The following is a 9,396-nucleotide window of genomic DNA, read 5'->3' as shown; positions in this document are numbered from 1 at the left end:
ATGGTCACCGCACTACAACACCCACATAGATCGCATTGAGTCTGTTCAAAGAAAATTTTTACGCCATCTAGTATTTAAATTGCGCCTTAAAAATAAACTACCCACATATAACAATAGACTGCACCATTTCAAAATTAATAGTTTGCAAAATCAAAGACATATTAACGAATTATTACTACTGCATAAAATTATTCACAATAAAATAGATTCTGACCTTATTAGTAACATACAATTCCGGGTGTACCCTAAACCATGCCGTAACCCAACTCAGTTTTTAGTTCCACATGCTTCAAATAATGTTTCACAACATAGTCCCCTGGCTCGTATATGCACTTCTTACAATAAGATTTGTAATGATGTAGATATTTTTCATTTAAGTTGTAATAGATTTAGAAACAGTGTAATATAATTATCACATACCTAGTTAAGTACATGATCTCATCTTAATTTTAAGATTAATAAATGAATTGTTAAGTATTAAATATTGTAATTTCTAATGAATGTTGTGCTTGGTAGTTATTTAAATGTATATTTAGTACTATAAGTTTAGCATAATATAAGACACATGTATCCAATTTACATTTTGTTACCTCGCCTTGAAATAAAGAAATAAGAAATAAATACCCAAAATAATGGTTATTTTGCCGCTTTTTCTGTTGCAGACAATATGGATGAGAACCGCTGGTATATCAATTCCGGCTGTGCTTACCACATGTGTAGGGACAGAAACTGGATGTACAGTCGACGTCAAAGATATGTTTACATTTTTCGCCTTATTACAAAGGAGTAAGGTGCAAAAGTGTAAACATATCTTTGACGTCGACTGTACAATGTTACTTTGCCAACAGTAAGTAGCATTAAGGTGGCAGATAAGGAGACTTTAAAAGTGGAAGGGTGTGGCAATGTGAATTTACAAATAAAAGACTCCGAAGGCAAACCTCAGACAATTCAGGTTAGAAATGTGTTATATGTACCTACTCTGTACCTACTTACTTTCTGTAAGTGAGATGACAAATAAAGAAACTCACATAGATAAAAATATACATACAAACATGAACGCTTAAAACAATACACTCTTTTTGTTTGGGCAGTCGTGTAATAATAATGGCTGTGTGCTTCATAACGACAATCATTTAAAAAAAATTATGGAACCAGGGCTACTGAACCATTGCAACTAAGTCCCTTAGCAGTTTGTATGACGATTACATTCTGTTTTTCCTACAGATTATCTGTGATTTTCACATTTGACCTTAAAAATACAGGGTCATTTATTATTGAAAATATGTCAATGAGTGATTTATCCAGACTTGATCGAGGCAGATGCAAGATCGTGGTTCATTTTGATCCGATAGGTGATACAAAATGACTACAATTATAGTTTGGTTAATATTACTTCTTTGATTACTAAAATGTATTACAAAATTACAGTATTCTGGAGAATTGGAGTGGATCAAATACTGCTGCTCTACTACCAGTATTTTGTTATGTTAATTTGTCCCTTTGAATGTCCTCTCATTGTTGACGAAAAATGTCACAAAATAATGACATGGTCGAATGATGGTGATGGCCTGTCATTATTAAAAGATGTCCCTTCTGGACCACAATATAGTTCCTTCAGAACTGGGGCGGCGATTCTGTCCTGCAACTGGATGATGATCACGGGTGTCGCGGAGGCGGGGCGACACCTATACCCCAAAAACAAAATATTGTGACATTTATTAGTAATTGTACTTTGACTAACTGACTATTACATTTGACAAACTTTAACATTGACATACTTTACTGACAATGTAACTATGAAATTCTACAGACTTATTTAATTACGACATACTTACTATTAACTTATTGATTACATTTTATTACACACCTAATTTGATTAAGTCAGACATTACTATAACTTGCAATGATCTTTCTTAAAATTCTGACATATTTTACTCAGACATTATTCAGGGTTTAATAATTATTTGACATTATTAGGATTTACATCAGTATTATTCATAACTCTTTCCTATTATGCGAAAAGGATTTCGGTTACTATTAACGGTTACGACATAGGGTCCTACATAAACACTAAACGATCATTTGGCCAATCTACTGATCCAATTCAAGATATTAACATATTTAGTTAGAATTAATTTAGGTTAGTTACATTACTTTATAATAACTAGAAAGGAAATTACGGTTTATGGTATTTTTAAAGCTTTTTAGAATTTTGGGATTTTCTTATTGGAATTTTTAGTATTTTAGGCAAATCTAGGTTTAGCTAAGTAGGAAAAATTAGGGTTAAGTTTAAGGAGAGAGGGGAGGATATGTTACACTCTTACCCACATGCATAATAATATGAACAATAATCACGACCTACCAACAGGCACTATCTACCTTTTCGATTCCATAACTTGGGTTTGGATTATACCAGATAAACAAAATTCTTGGGATATTATGTCGATAGTGGACTAAGCATAAAGCAATTCAATTGCATAGCTCTTGTGCTTTCAATTTTATTCATACGTAAAAAACCCCGATTTCGTTACTACAAGAACTTTATAATAGAAAATAATGAATAGTGAATACATTTTTCACCTTACTCCCATGTGACTGTAGCGAAACGGCACAGACACGTATTTTGACTAAGGACAGAGTTTGTGAAGATAGGGCTTGTAGAGTGAGAAGCTTGGCTCTACATGAGATCTGATAACTTTTTCATAGTACGAGCTTTATGGTTTCGTCTTGGCAACATTTTACATGAAAATGTTTTTGGTGGGATTGCTATTACTGCATAGTTATTAATGCTGGTGGAGTTTAAATTCGAACGTTACCTTTTGAATCATTTTGTTCAGGCTTCTTTAGGATACAAGTGATGCAACCAGGAATACGGAGATGAGGACGGATTTCTCGGAAGTAAATGATAAAAATCTTATACAAAAAAACGAAATGGACACAAACAATTTTATTAAGTAGTTTAAAAATTAGATGCTAGACCAAATGCAGATGATGTCATCAGGCACTGAAACAAAATTTTGTTTGTATTAAAGCTTCTACTCGCTAAGACACAGATATGTATATTTGTGTGTTAATCTTTTGAGACAAATAAAAATATCTTTAACCCGAATGTCAACTGTCATGTTCCACATTCACAGTTTTAAATCGACTTTAAAAAAAATTATGCTCAAACACCAATTAAACGAAGAGTGCCTCAAACTTGAGACAAGCCACATTTAAGTACTACTGACGCGTACCTAAGTACTTACTGCCTTTTTGTCTCTTCCACAACCGCCACTTACTTTAATTTTTAATTTTTATTGTATAAGATTATTGTAGTCATAATGTATTCTTTTTTATAATTTAAATGTAAAAGGTCATGGCCCCGATGGAAGACCAGCGCTAGCCTAGCCAGGCTAGCACCTGCTGTCGGGACCATTTCGTGATCGTATTATGTGTTACTTGTTACTTGTTGTTTTATTTATTTTTTATTTTTTTGATCACGAATAAACGCACTTTATTCTGTTATTTCTATTGCATGGAAGCGGTTTTGTTGGTGGTTCGTGTGACTTTTAATGCTCGCCATATACTCTAACAGATCTTACAGACAACGTCTGTTGTACGTATGATCGTATCCTAGCTAATAGATCGGGCCTAAAAAATTTGCTTAAGTAGGTATATCTGATTTTTATTTTTGATACAAGCTTTTATCGGTGACTTTGGTTTTCATTCATCAGGCAACTAATTGATACTAATCGAGACAATTATAACAAACCCGAACACAATTAAGGTTCGTTGTTTTATCACACAGATCCTATTATGGTCACCTCCGGTGTCCGTCATCAGATCACCGTGAAGATTCAGCTCACAAGGAAGGGTACCCAAATGGTCAGCTCCGATTTGATTAATTTTTATATATGTTATAGAGTAGTCTAAAATAAAGGACACGTATTTTTTTAGCTGCCCATACTCAAGTTCCTGGGAGAAATTGGCCTCCAAAGTACTGAAAAGTGACAAAATGCTCTAACTTCTGTAGTGAGTTTTGTTCAAGCAAATTTCTAGTTAATTACTGGTTTGAATATATGTTGGAGAACATGAAAAAATAATGGACACGTGTTTTGCTATTTCGGCTCAAATTCATATTTAAAAAAAATTGCATTAGCTAAGCCACATGCATGTTTCTTTAACAATTGCTTCGATCGTGCTGTCTTCCCTGACCAACTAAAGGTGGCTACAGTTCTCCCGGTTTACAAGAAAGGTGTAAAAAGTGACTCGAAAAACTACCGGCCTATAGCGCTTCTGCCAGTGGTCTCAAAAATCTTTGAAAAGCTGATTAAAACGCGACTTTTAAAACACCACCAGGAGAATGATATAATTAACCCGCGACAATTCGGTTTCCAGAAGAATAAGGGAACAGCAGATGCCATAGATGCTCTCATCGATGATGTGATCACTAAATTACATGATCCTAAAAGAGTTGTAGGACTATTCCTTGACCTGAGTTCCGCATTTGACACGGTCGACCATGTGATTCTAATGGAAAAGCTTAAATTTTATGGAATCAGGGGTAATGCGTATCATCTCTTAGCTATCTTCAAAACAGGAACCAATATGTCGAAATAAATAATTTTGAAGTTAGTAGTGAATGTAGAGTTGATATTCCTGTTAAATCAAAGTTAGTTAGAGTAAACAGAGGGGTACCACAGGGCTCCATACTGGGCCCTATACTTTTCCTCCTATTTGCTAATGACCTAGTCAATTATGTGCCTCGTGTCGTGCCGAGCTGCTCCTTGATTGTCTTTGCTGATGACATAAACGCAGTGATATCTGCGAATAGCATGGCCGAGCTCAATAGTATTACCAATAGTGCTATTTCAGCCTTCACCCATTGGTTTACGTCTAATAACTTACGCCTGAATTCAGACAAGACCTAAGCTTCACTATTCAAACTAAACGCCAAGAAAACTGACAAACTTGATGTTACTATGAACCAAGTCAGTTTGAATACTGCTGATCACGTTAAATTTCTAGGAGTTTACATTGACGCTAATCTAAATTGGAAGCGAGAGTTGGAGGCTATAGTGAATTCGATCCATTCTGCTTGTTATGCCCTTAGAAGCCTCAGAGATGTGTTAGATCTAGATCAACTCAAAATTGTTTATTATGCCCTAGTAGAGTCAAGATTGCGGTACAGTATAAGGTTTTGGGGAAATAGTTTTTTATATAATATAAACGGAGCCTTGATTGCCCAGAAAAGAGCAATTCGAGCAATGGTACGCATTCCTATTCTGGGTTCATGTAGAGAGTTTTTTCAAAAACTGGGTATTCTCACGGGTCCCAGCTTGTACGTCCTCATTCTTCTTACCCAGTTTGTGAAAGACGTTGCTAAAGTTTGTACAGTTGAAGAACAGGAGTCTCGCCTAGTTACAAGGACAAAAAACATAAAGCACAGCTTCATTCCAAAGCTTCAGGTAGCTAAACATTGTGCAAGATACCAGGCAGTCACTCTATTTAATAAGCTCCCTACTGACCTGAAAGTAATTACGGACTGGTCTTATTTAAGAGTAAGTTGAAGTCGTTCTTATTGACTAGATGCTCCTATAGTATTGAGGAAATATAATATATGATAGGTCCTAACATAAGGTATTTATAATTGTTATTTAGTATTAGTATTAATGTTTTATTGTTGTTGTTTATAAAATGTATTTAATGTGATTTCTGACACAATGATTGTATTGTTTAAGAATAGAATAAATGAATGAATGAAAAAAAAACACACTTCAAAATTTCATACATGTCATCGTTTCACACGCTTAACTTCAGTACCGGGTGTTCACGTCGCCCGCCCGGCGCTGCCAACGCGTTGCCGCGCACCCTGCAGCTCCGCGTTCACCACGATACCAGGCGCGTAACAGGGTATTCAAATATTTCAAATGTACACTTTTAGGATCTTTGATGTTTCAAAATATGCTAGGACTTAATGTCCACACCGGTTTACAACCATGACAATATTCTTAACTACCGGGAAGTTTTTAGTTTTCATGATAAAAAAACGAAAAAGATAACCAACGTGAAGTTCGAGTGAAAGGATGAGAATTATGAAACTTTGAAGTGTGTTTTTTATGTAAAATATGAGTTTGAGCCGAAATAACAAAACACGTGTCCATTATTTTTTCATGTTCTCTAACATATATGCAAACCAGTAATTAACTAGAAATTTGCTTGAACAAAACTCTCTACAGAAGTTAGAGCGTTTTGTCACTTTTAAGTACTTTGGAGGCCAATGTCTCCCAGGAAGTTGAGTATGGGCAGCTAAAAAAAATACGTGTCCGTTATTTTAGACTACTCTATAACATATATAAAAATTAATCAAATCGGAGCTGACCAGTTGGGTACCCTTCCTTGTCAGTCGAATAATGAAAAGTGGGTCTAATGAGTGGGTCGCCTTTATTTCTTTTTAGTTTTTTATTTTATTTCCAAAAAAATTATTCTAATATGAATGAATTACTGTTATTTTTTTTTTTTTCAATTTGTTTGTTTATTGTATTGTCATTGTTCATTGTTAAATGTTGTGTACTTTCCGTGCTTCACTCGTCCATGGCCCCGACGGAAGACCAGCGTTGGCCCATCCAGGCTAACACCAGGCTGAGTCGGGACCATTTCGTAGCTATTTACATGTTATGTTATGTAATGATATGTGTTGTAATGTTAAGTGTGAGCGTTTCTTTTATTTTTTGCCATTTTTATATACAGTCACCATTTTTGCCACTTTTGTGTTATTTCTACTCAGAATCTCGAGCTCTTTCGATCCTAATGGGATAAAAAAATGTCCCAGAGTTTTTTTCCTATCGTGTTACCATTTCCCCATATACTTTGTATGGCGGAACAAAAAGGAAAGTTTGAAAAATATATGGAAATTTTAGGACACTTTTTTTCTCCTATAAGGAAGAAAATGGCTCGCGGTCCTGACTAAAATAAATAACACAAAAGTGGTAAAAAAGGTCACAGTATATAAAATTGGCAAAAAATAAAAAGAACGGTCGTGTAAGTTTTATTTTTGTTCCTCTTTTTTATCTGTTATTTCTTTATATCCTTTTGGCACGAATAAACTATTTCTATTTCTAATTTAGCTTGCAAATTAAACCTGAAAAACATTAACTCACATTATAGACGAGTCTAACGCGAATTATATTCAATTACCTTGAAAATGTGATGTCTACCCCAAACTTTTCCATACACTTTTCGTCAGGTAGATGCACAAATCTCTGTTTTGACATTTTGCTGGGACATCAGTCAGCTGCGACCACGACCAGTGAAACCTGTGTCGAAACGTCGGTAAATCAAGGTAATTGAATATAATTCGCGTTAGACCCGTCTATAATGTGAGTTAATATGTATTCAAAACGCGAAAGTTTAAAATATTATACTGAAAAACATTGCTAGTAAAAGCTTATTTTTGGTGTCATAGAGAATATTTACTTACTCTATACTCATAGCTCCTTTAACTGGCTAACGCAGTACCGTAGATTGTCGGGGGCGTAGATGCACAGCACCTTTTTGGACCCCTTTCTATTTCCATATCCTTTTCCCTTTGTCTTTGCTCCTGAACCAGCATCGCCGATTAATGTTCTCTTGTCACCATCAACACCCTTTGAGAAAGAAAGAGTTATTTGTTAGTTATTAGCTCGAAAGAATTCCGATTAGAATCCTCTATATGTCTACACCGTGTTGTTACCTACTTTGGCCATATCGCACGAAGAGGGGCCAACAATTTAGAAAAACTAGTGGTGACGGGAAAGGTCGAGGATAAAAGACCTAGAGGACGAAGTCCAAAGAGATGGTCGGATCAGATCTCCGAACAGCTGGAGCTACCTGTTACCACCGCCCTCCATCAAGTATCAGACCGCAACAGTTGGAGGCAATTTATAAATCGCAAGTGGAGTCACGATCCTCAGCAATAGGGGAGCGATTAAGAAGAAGAGAGAGCTCGAAAGAATGGGTGAAGATCGTGCTGTAAAGAGGGCATACTTGTGTCGACCGATTGGGTCCTGAAGGTCATTCTATTTAAGTGTCGATGGGCGGATAGAGTGGAGGCAGATCTCCGGGAGCTCGGCGTCAGTGAAAGCTGGCGTGAATCTGCGCAGGACCGGGTAGAATGGTGTTCTTTTGTGTTGGAGGCCAAGATTAATTTTGAGTCATTGCGCCAAACTAGTAAGTAAGTATTAGCTGGGATAAAAATTGGGAATTTGAAAATAAAGTTACTTGACTTTCGGTCAATAAAAATTAGGCAACAAAAAGTGCATATAAAAACAGAGTTCATATAACTATACAATACTACCTACGTATGCAACATGTACGCAACATGTATGTATGTATACATGTACGCAATTATGAAAGAATAAAGAATATTTTAACTAAATTCAATATCACGGTAGGTAGGTACATTTTATGGCTGGTGTTTTTATTTTATTTCTAGGTTTAAATTTACTTTTATTAGGCTCACTTGCACCATTCCACTAACTCGGGGTTAACCGCTTAAACCTAGAGTTATCATGGTTACCAGTACAATTTGACACTGAGTTAACGGTTTAACTGCTTTCACCCCGGTTAGTGGGATGGTGCAAGTGGCACTTATTCTATTATTTGAATTAATGTCTATGATATACTTATTGCGGTTTCTATACAATTCCTAACATTATAATAATACGACGGGTATATCTGTAAGGTTTACACTTTTATTTTAACCAATAACTGCTTAAAAAAAATACAGTAGCTGATTATAAATGAATATTATATGTTTTATTTTTTAAAATTAACGACGTAAAAATAAATAAGTAAAGACAAATACCTGATCACTGTCTGCGTCTAACTAAAATGTGAAAATATTTATTTGTTTTACAAGGGGGCAAAGTTGTTGTTTAACCTCTCGTGCTAATATTGATAGGCATTGATATGTACCTGATATACTCCATCGTCGTCAACGCTGAGACCCTAATATTAAGTGATAAGAAATAGTTATACATTAGTACAGTATATGCGTTATTATTTTTATAATATTATATTGTAACTAGCTGTATCTGTGGGCAGGGACACCACAGTACCAGCTTCTTTCTCAAGAACGCATCCAACGGAGAGCTACTCATATTGAAGCTAGCCAGCATAATTCTCAGATCGGCTTGACTCCTTGGTGCTGCGTAGACATGTGGCCTCGCTCTGCATTTTCTATCGCGTGTATACTAGGAATCAAATTAGATTTAAAAAAATCGTTTTGAGGAATAAATTTCCAGCAAGCTGGAAATCATTTTAATACCTTCATTTGGTTCTAAATGCGTATAATCAGACTTTGCTCCATGTGTGGATAAATTTTGGGAGCCTTAGGAGATACATTTTACCTTGAAGTGACAAAACCACTCGATA

At 35.5% G+C, this 9,396-nt stretch overlaps 1 long non-coding RNA gene across 2 annotated transcripts; it reads right to left on the bottom strand.

Annotated features, from left to right (window-relative positions):
* Positions 1-2,928: 2,928 nt before the first annotated feature.
* Positions 2,929-8,850, bottom strand: LOC134676025 (uncharacterized). 2 transcript variants are annotated; one of them, XR_010099865.1, is made up of 3 exons: positions 8,828-8,850; positions 7,463-7,628; positions 2,929-3,004 (listed from the first exon to the last, which is right to left on the bottom strand). It is a non-coding gene; the product is annotated as an uncharacterized LOC134676025 (long non-coding RNA). The 2 variants fall into 2 exon arrangements; XR_010099866.1 differs by having other exon boundaries at positions 2,942-3,004; positions 7,459-7,628.
* Positions 8,851-9,396: the final 546 nt, after the last annotated feature.

Source organism: Cydia fagiglandana, chromosome 23 (genome assembly GCF_963556715.1).
Source record: "Cydia fagiglandana chromosome 23, ilCydFagi1.1, whole genome shotgun sequence".
NCBI lineage: Eukaryota > Metazoa > Arthropoda > Insecta > Lepidoptera > Tortricidae > Cydia > Cydia fagiglandana.
This window is presented reverse-complemented; position numbering and strand designations above follow the sequence as displayed.